We start from the raw sequence: 7,891 nt of genomic DNA on the forward strand, positions 1-7,891 counted from the left end.
CAGAAGGGGTTACAAAGTTCCTGAAACCATCTATTGTTGGTTTCCTTATGCAAAAGGTAGAAGGGCAGCAACGATTACCAGCAGTAGCGATTACTAACAATGGTGGTGGCGGCAGCATTGAGAAGGGTAAAGACGATTACCAGCAGTGGTGGTGACAATTACCAGCAACGGCGATTACTAGCAGCGATGAGGATGAAGATGAAACCGTGCGACCCTGATTATACAATTTTGGGGTCTCGCATCCCACTTTTTTCTCATCCCATCCCTTGTTTCCCTTAAAACAAATGAGAGAAAAATGAATATTTTTAGAATATTCCCTTTTTCTCATCTCCATCCCACAAACCAAACGGAGCCTTTATAAAACACAACCTAGGAGTCCAAACTAACTCTGCTTCTACCAAAGACTACTATAAAGTTTCACCTTCGGATTCTCAACTTGGTTCGAATCAAATCATGGAGCAGATTGCAACAGGATTTTCTTTTCAAACGAGCGCGAGAGGAAATTCAAGGCACTAACTAAAGTACTCTACACTTACAGAAGTTAGGGTCTGTTTGGTTCATGGAAACAGAGATTTAATATTGGAATTTAAATAGTCCATTCCATTCCAACTATTTGGTTGGACGAAATTGGAATTCTATTCTCATTTCACATTCTCCCATTTGAGAGCTCTCCCCCTCCCTTAGAAACGAAATTGGAATTCAATATCAATTCCCATTATGAATCAAATATACTATGGCAATAGACCATTCCGATAACTACCGACTGTTTGGGAAAAAAACAGATTTTTGAGCAACGGGTACTTTGCTATTCGCACTTTTGCAGTGCCAACAGAGTAGAGGCTGCTTTGCCATCTGCTCTGGCTTCTCCTTTTCCCTTGTTCCAAATGATTTGTCTGTCAATCTACACTAAAAAATTCAATTGAAGAGATGGGTCAAGAAACATTAGCCGCAGCTTCATCGTCATCTTCTTCTTCTGCTGCCACTTCGAGTCTCAATTAACCAGCCGAATGCTTGGATTCATGCTTATCAACGACTGTTTCCAAAATGTTAATCTTTCTCTAATTCTTTTCAGGTGCCCTTTATGGTTTCTTATTTCTAGTTTTAATTTCTGCTACTTTTCCTTCTACCTGAAAATTTGATGGTGAACCTGAGAACCCTTCAACCTTTTCCTTTCTGTACTCCATTTTTGATTTATAAGCGACTTGGATTTGGTGTTCAATCTTCTTTTATTGTTTGCTCTTTCTACTTCCTATCTGTTTTGTTGATTTCTGACTTGCCCTTTTCCTTTCTGAATTCTGGTTCGTTTCATAGTATTTTACGCTGAATGAATTCGTGGTTTCCGAATCAAATTTGGAACTTTTCGATTTTCTTGTGGTTTTCTGAGCAACCACATATCCCAGTTCCGATATCTAGAGTTAATCAAATTGATGCAGCGAGATTGGATGTTGAAATGGCTGCTATGTTGAAAGAACATTTAGTTAAGGTCATCTCTTTGATGAAGGTATATTCTGTTTCTGTTAGTTAATTTTTCTCCGAGGCCCTGTTGAATAAAGGAAAGCTGGTTGTTGCTTGATTGTTTCATATGGCATTTACTTCTGGTTCTTTCTTTTTTCTTTGGATTAGCAAGGATTAATATTTCTATATGAACCAGAACTTGATGCTTTTCTTAAGTTTCTTATTTGGAGATTTTCAATATGGTTGGATAGGCTTACTCCAGGGAATGCTCTCATGAATCTCAGGTACAGAGATGAGCGTACATCAGCCATCAGAAAAAAAGAAGGTAAGGAGGTTCAGACACCTCTTATCGCTTTTCATTTAATGAAACTACTTCAGAGAGTTATGTGATGGTTAAAATATTAACATGCTAACAAAAGAATGTTTAGCAGTTTTGATATATTACTTATTTTAAAGAGGGTCTTACCTTTCCATTTATTATGTTGCCACTGTTGGTGGTCAGTATACATGGGCTCGTTTGCAGTCATTTTCTGCCTTCCGTAGGTGGGGTGACTCAGAGCAGGCATCACATTGTTTATTTATCCAGGTTAAAGTAAAGTTTTTTTTTTTTTTTTTTTGTAAACAGGGATTGATTTTTTCTTGACATGCATTTCAGAGCATTTGAATGCCTTGCATGGGTTTTGATACAACATCTGGAGGGTGTCTATAGAGTTGCCTCCTTAGCAACCTGCTTATATTCCTTTTCACTGGAAGGTCATCTTTTGATTATCAAGCAAACTTTGCATAAATAATTTCAATTATCTTGCAAGCATGGAATTCCAAAATAAAATTGTGGGACTGGAAACAGAAGCGGTTACTTGTGAAAGGTAGAGTAGAGATTGAGTGGGTTCAAATTAAAAAGTTGAAATAGTTAAAGGATATCTCATATAGTGGGGGGGGGGGGGGATTCAATTATGTATTTGGTACTTTCTACAAACTTTTTTGGTTTAACCATCTGAAGTATCAAGGTAGTATTGTGAAAGTTCAGTAAACTTAAGGTGTGGGAAGCCAAGGAATGGGGATATAAGAATATTCTTATGTATTCTTTCTTTTATTAAGAGAATTGCTTAAGATATAAGAGGATGTTTAAGACAGTATTCATGATTTATTCTTTCTGCTTGTGTTATGTGATACAGGTACAGGAGTACTGTTGAGAGAGTTCTCAGTGCAAGGCTTGTTTATGGGAGTCCCCACATGAACCATGCTGTTAGCTTTGAGTACATTAATCGACAATACTCCTTCAATCATTAGTTTGGAATTGCATTGATGGATAGAAGGTATAGGTGTTATTGGTTGCCTTGTCAAAACTCCTATATATTTCTAATTGATACCGAGTCGCCTTTCTCCTTCGAGTTGGCAGGCGATAAGGTGCAAAAAGGTCAAAGCAAATGCAGGTGGTAATCTGTAATTGAAAGTTTAAATCAGCAATGTATGGCCTAAATCTTAAGGAAGCCCTTCTTAGGTGAGAATTAGGCTTTAACAATTATACTCAAAATGTAGATCGTTTGTATTTCTTGTTTGCACCCCTTGTGTTCCTGCTTTAGGACCTAGAAAACTTCCACTACCTACTAACCTACTATTGTTTCTTTGACTTTGTTTAATTTACAATCCTTAAATTTGTTCTATTGAATATCTAGCTATATTGTATGTATATATGTTGCTAAATCTTTACTTAATATTATATTATTATAAAATAAATTTCATTTATGTAGTTAGTGACAAGTGTTTGGTTCTCTGGGTGTGTAAATGCTTGGGTTATCATAATTTACTGTTTATATTATTAATGTTATAAACATAGTTATATTTATTTACTTATAAACATTAAAAGCTAAAAAGAATAGAGAAAATAAACATATCCAGATATTATGGTAACTTAAAATTCTTCTTATAAATTTGTATTAAGGGTATAAGGTGAAACGGAAAGGGAGAAGAGAAAAAAAATGAAGACACCACACAGGAGATTGTTTTCACCACAATCTTTGAACATTTAGATATAGTCTTTTGTTTATTTATTTTAATCTTCCTTTAGTTCTTTAGATGGAACAATTTTTCCTGAACGAAATTAGTTCTTGAATCTTGATATGTAGCTGCTCAGGTGGAAACTGATTTGAGCACTATGAGGGGGTCCCATCTAACTTAAATTGGCTACCTAGATTATGCTTATTCTTCCTTTATGTTTTCCTTTTCCTTTTCTTTATCATTCCAGAAACAGAATTGGCACGAATTTGCTAAATTTCTTAGATCAATGATTTTGTGAGCCTATTTTTCTTCTGTTATCTAAACTGGTCACTTGGTCTTATGTCATTCTTTTGAATGATCATCTCTTGTTCTGGACTTCCATTTCCTGTTCCTAGTTATCCATGCAAATCCATGTAGCAATTTTGAAATTTTCTATAATAAAAATGAACTATTTATTCTCTTACTTTTTGATTCATAGCTTTTGGATGGACTATGGCGTGTCAGCAGCTTGCAACTTGACATCTGCTTTAGATGTTTGGAAGCCAATATACTTTTGAAGAAGATTTCTTGATCACAGTTTTGTAGTGTCCTTTTATGGGCGCTACATGTTTGCATAAACGTGCTTTTTATCAGAATTCCTCCACATTAATTTGTTGTTTTTATTCATATGATTTCTATATTGCATTAATAATTGTTTGGAAAATGACTAGGCAAGTTGAGGTATCAATCATTTAATGACTGGTGCAAGTTTTCTAAGGTGCTAGAGGTGTCGTGTAGGGATGCAACTTGGGTTGGGCCAACCTGAAAGCTGCCTAACCAAACATGAATAAAATAGGTTGAGTTGGGTTGAAGATTGTGCAAGGGTTAGGGCTTGGAAAATGACACACACACATGTAATATGTGTGCTTGTATTATAAACTATTTATTATAAAATGTTGTTTAGGTATCATTTGCACATGTAATATGTGTGCTTGTATCAGTATGATAGTGTGTCTTTGTAAAATAAGAAAATTGTTTTGAGACCAATTTGCTTTGATAGTTCCAAATGTGATATCCCATGTTATTCATCTTCTATGCTCGATGACACAACATGTTTGGAACTGATTCATGGAATGGCTGTGTAGTGTGTTGGAAATGTTGCTATTGCTTCTTCCACTACTAAACTCATCATCCATAAAAAAGATATCTTTTCTCATCCTCAAAAGGATAAATCTTCTGATTCTTTAGGGGGCGAAACTGCATGTCCCATCTTCCAAGAAAACCCAACAATTTCGTTTCTTGCTGTTCCTTGCCAGCACAGGTATATCACAGCATATTCCCTTGTCTCTATTGTTCTTTCTTATTTATTTTGATAACTCTAGTGTGAGATGTGATTTTACCCTAGTTATGTGTGCTGTGATGCAAAATCTGTGTGTGGCTGTGGAACTGGAGAATGGATTAACCGTACCTGATAGCAGTTTTATGGGCTGTGGGGCCAATCATTTTGCTTCATGTCAGCTACAAAATGCATATACCCACAACCACTCAATCTCTCACTTGCATTTATGGCTGTAAAACAGCTATCAAGTTCAACTAATCCAATCTTGTGGAATTACTCAATTGTGCAGAGAATAAATAGAGAGAGGATTAGGCAATCCTTGTGTACACTAAAATATTGTATTCTAATAGGAAATGCTAGTAAGCGAGTTTATGCAACTATTCTTTGCCTTAAGACATGGTGGGACCTATGAAAAGACACTATAAGACAAACTTGGGCATGTCTTTTTACTAGCATTTCCCCTATAGGACATGGCACTTTTAATCTTCGAAACAATTGTTTTATTCACTTGGTGGCTGTTCGGTAACAGCTGAAGTGGTTGAATTAATGACTTGTTACTTTACCTTTGTGTGAGAAAATTATTAAGGAGGCTATAAGCTCCTTGATGGCTTAGGGTTGAAGCTAAAGTTGGGTTAATAACTGTACCTCCAAAAGACAAAACACAAATCATTCAGTTAAGCCACTTCAGACAACCCTAAATCTTATTTCTGATGCAAAACAATGCTAAATATAATTTATTGCACACAGGTACTGTTACTATTGCCTCCACACACGATGTGCTGCGACTGCATCATTCCAGTGTTCGAGACACAATGAGCCTATAATTTCCATGCAACGGCAGGGTGGAATAATTAACATTAGAATTCCCAAAACTTGATCAATTCAAAGGAAGCAACAAAATAAAAGGAGCAACACAAATGCAATGATGGGTCAAGATGCCTGATAAGGCCTAACATTGAACAATGTAATCAAAGTTCATTTGAAAAGCATCGCTATTTGATTATTCATCAGCAGCCTTCAGTCGTTCTTTCCAAGTGCTTAGCTTTTCTCTGGGCTTGGTTTTCAAGCTTCCATTGCTTCTCTCTTGTGTCTACTTCCAGCCACTGAATGCCACAAATCTGACATTTTTACTGTCTAATATTTGCGTAGTCCTTGTTTGCAGCGCTTTGGCAAAGGTTGAAGGGGGAATTGGTGCTCTTTGTTCCAGTTGATCGCAACCTGGAATGCTATTAGCCTATTAGTTCAATTAGCAGGTTGGCAGTCACCAGTTTTATGTCAGCTATAAGATGAAATAATGTCAATTGCCTTGGGAGTTGGCACCATTTAATGTAAGAATGGTATTCAGTATTCTAATCGATGACATTTCAATAGGTTTTGCTTGCTTACAGTTTCTTCGGCACATTAGAGATTTGTAGCAATGATACAACCTCTTAAGTCTTAAGGGTCTCATGGTGGCAGCCCTCCCTTTTTGGTGTCTTGATTTCTTCTTCTTACCCAATCTATACACAATCTAGGCGGATTTGGTTTGCTCTATGTCATTAAAAGAACTGAATTACACTCACACTTCCTCACTTAACTTTCATATTTACTTATCTCTTATTTTTATTCTATTGCATTGGCCTCAAGTTAATACAACCATCCAGTGGCGGAGCTAGGAATTTTCTCTTGGGGGGCCAAGTTAAACAAGAAAATGAGGTGAGGATAGGAGAGGAAGGCTGCGTATGGAAATATGGAAATGGGGTGGGAAGGTTCAGGTCTATTATAAATTTTTTAAAGAAAAAATAAACAAATTTTTTTAATTTTAGGAATTGGAGGAGCATTAGAGAATGATCCTTTAACACATTTGAGTTCTTTTTCTTCTTCTTCCCCCTCCCACCCCCACAAGTATACTTGGCTCCGCCCCTGCAACCATCCCAAATATTTTTTTTTTTATCCTTTTATCACCTCTCTCCCCACTTTATTTAAGAGGCGCAACTGGGGTCGGGTTGGGCTGAGAATTTCTTAAATGGGCCTACCTCATCTAGTTGAAATTCTAATAATTGGTCGACCCAACTTGCACCCCCCTCTGGCCAATTCAGATCCTGCCCGCAAGAATCCTACCCACATGAGCCCTGGGTAGGCATGGGTGGCATGCATTCCCCGTTTGAGGGAATGGCCATTCCCTGCTTCTTTCTTGGGAATGAAATCCTATTTCAGTTGATTTCAATTTTCATTCCGATTCCGACTCCAAAGAATTCCAATTCCGATTCTGGCTGTAAATCAAACAGATCTTAAGTATTTTTTTATGGTACTGCACATTACACATTAGGGGATTGAAGGGTGGGGGACAGAGAAGGAATGCATGTGAGGTTCACTGCTCTTACCATGGAGAGGGAGAACCTGCAGTCATCGGCTGTATGAGATTTATAACCCATTTTAAATACGTGGAAAAATCAATGGAGTTTAATGTGTGAATTTACGAAAGCTACTATCTATCTCCTTTGTTCCTCATACACTCAACTGTGTTGCCCATGTTCTGGCAAATGAAGTTTGGTTTTACTGTCTGGGCGGAAAACATGATTCTCTGCCTCTTGATTTTCTAGTCTCTGCACTGAGGAAAGATTTTAAGCAATGGAATCGCCTATTGGCTTTCTGAAGAAAAAAGACAGTTTAATCTTAATACCACTTGCAACACTCGCGCCCTACCCTTATTAAGAAACTGAATGCTCTCTCTACCCACAAATTGAAGACACAATCCTCGTGTATATTTTATTTGACTATCTCCCTATGAATGACAAGGGAGATAGCATACTCTCAATGTGTGCCTGTAACGTTTACAAATAATAAACTCGTATATTTGTCCCATATACCTCACAAATGCTCTCTAGTTTCTTGAGTCTACTCTTTTCCATGGTCCTTATTGTATATTTTATTTCTGGCGACATGCTAACCCACCCCCTCTCCCCGGGTCTTGTGTAGCCCTTTCTTTCCAATTACCAAAAAATTAAAGATTGCTTTAAAATTTAAATTAAGGTCTCACCCATCCCTCCACTGCAATGGCTGCTCATACTTTCTTTTGTTCCTTTTTCAAAGGTTGAGTCCAATTTTGCTTCTCCCATGACAAAAATGTCCTTGTGCACA

General features: G+C 37.1%; 1 long non-coding RNA gene across 19 annotated transcripts; it reads left to right on the forward strand.

The window, feature by feature from the left end:
- The first annotated feature begins 462 nt into the window (after positions 1-462).
- On the forward strand, positions 463-6,154 carry LOC104592135 (uncharacterized). Of its 19 annotated transcripts, none has more exons than XR_016079110.1 (8): positions 466-1,501; positions 1,740-1,780; positions 1,958-2,041; positions 2,111-2,208; positions 2,631-2,771; positions 2,855-2,956; positions 4,681-4,753; positions 5,519-6,154. It is a non-coding gene; the product is annotated as an uncharacterized LOC104592135 (long non-coding RNA). The 19 variants fall into 19 exon arrangements; XR_016079106.1 differs by having other exon boundaries at positions 467-1,501; positions 1,707-1,780; XR_016079108.1 differs by lacking the exon at positions 1,958-2,041 and having other exon boundaries at positions 470-1,072; positions 1,312-1,501; positions 1,707-1,780; positions 2,081-2,208.
- The last annotated feature ends 1,737 nt before the right edge of the window (positions 6,155-7,891 follow it).

Source organism: Nelumbo nucifera, chromosome 8 (assembly GCF_055504915.1).
Source record: "Nelumbo nucifera cultivar China Antique chromosome 8, China Antique-T2T, whole genome shotgun sequence".
Taxonomy (NCBI): domain Eukaryota; kingdom Viridiplantae; phylum Streptophyta; class Magnoliopsida; order Proteales; family Nelumbonaceae; genus Nelumbo; species Nelumbo nucifera.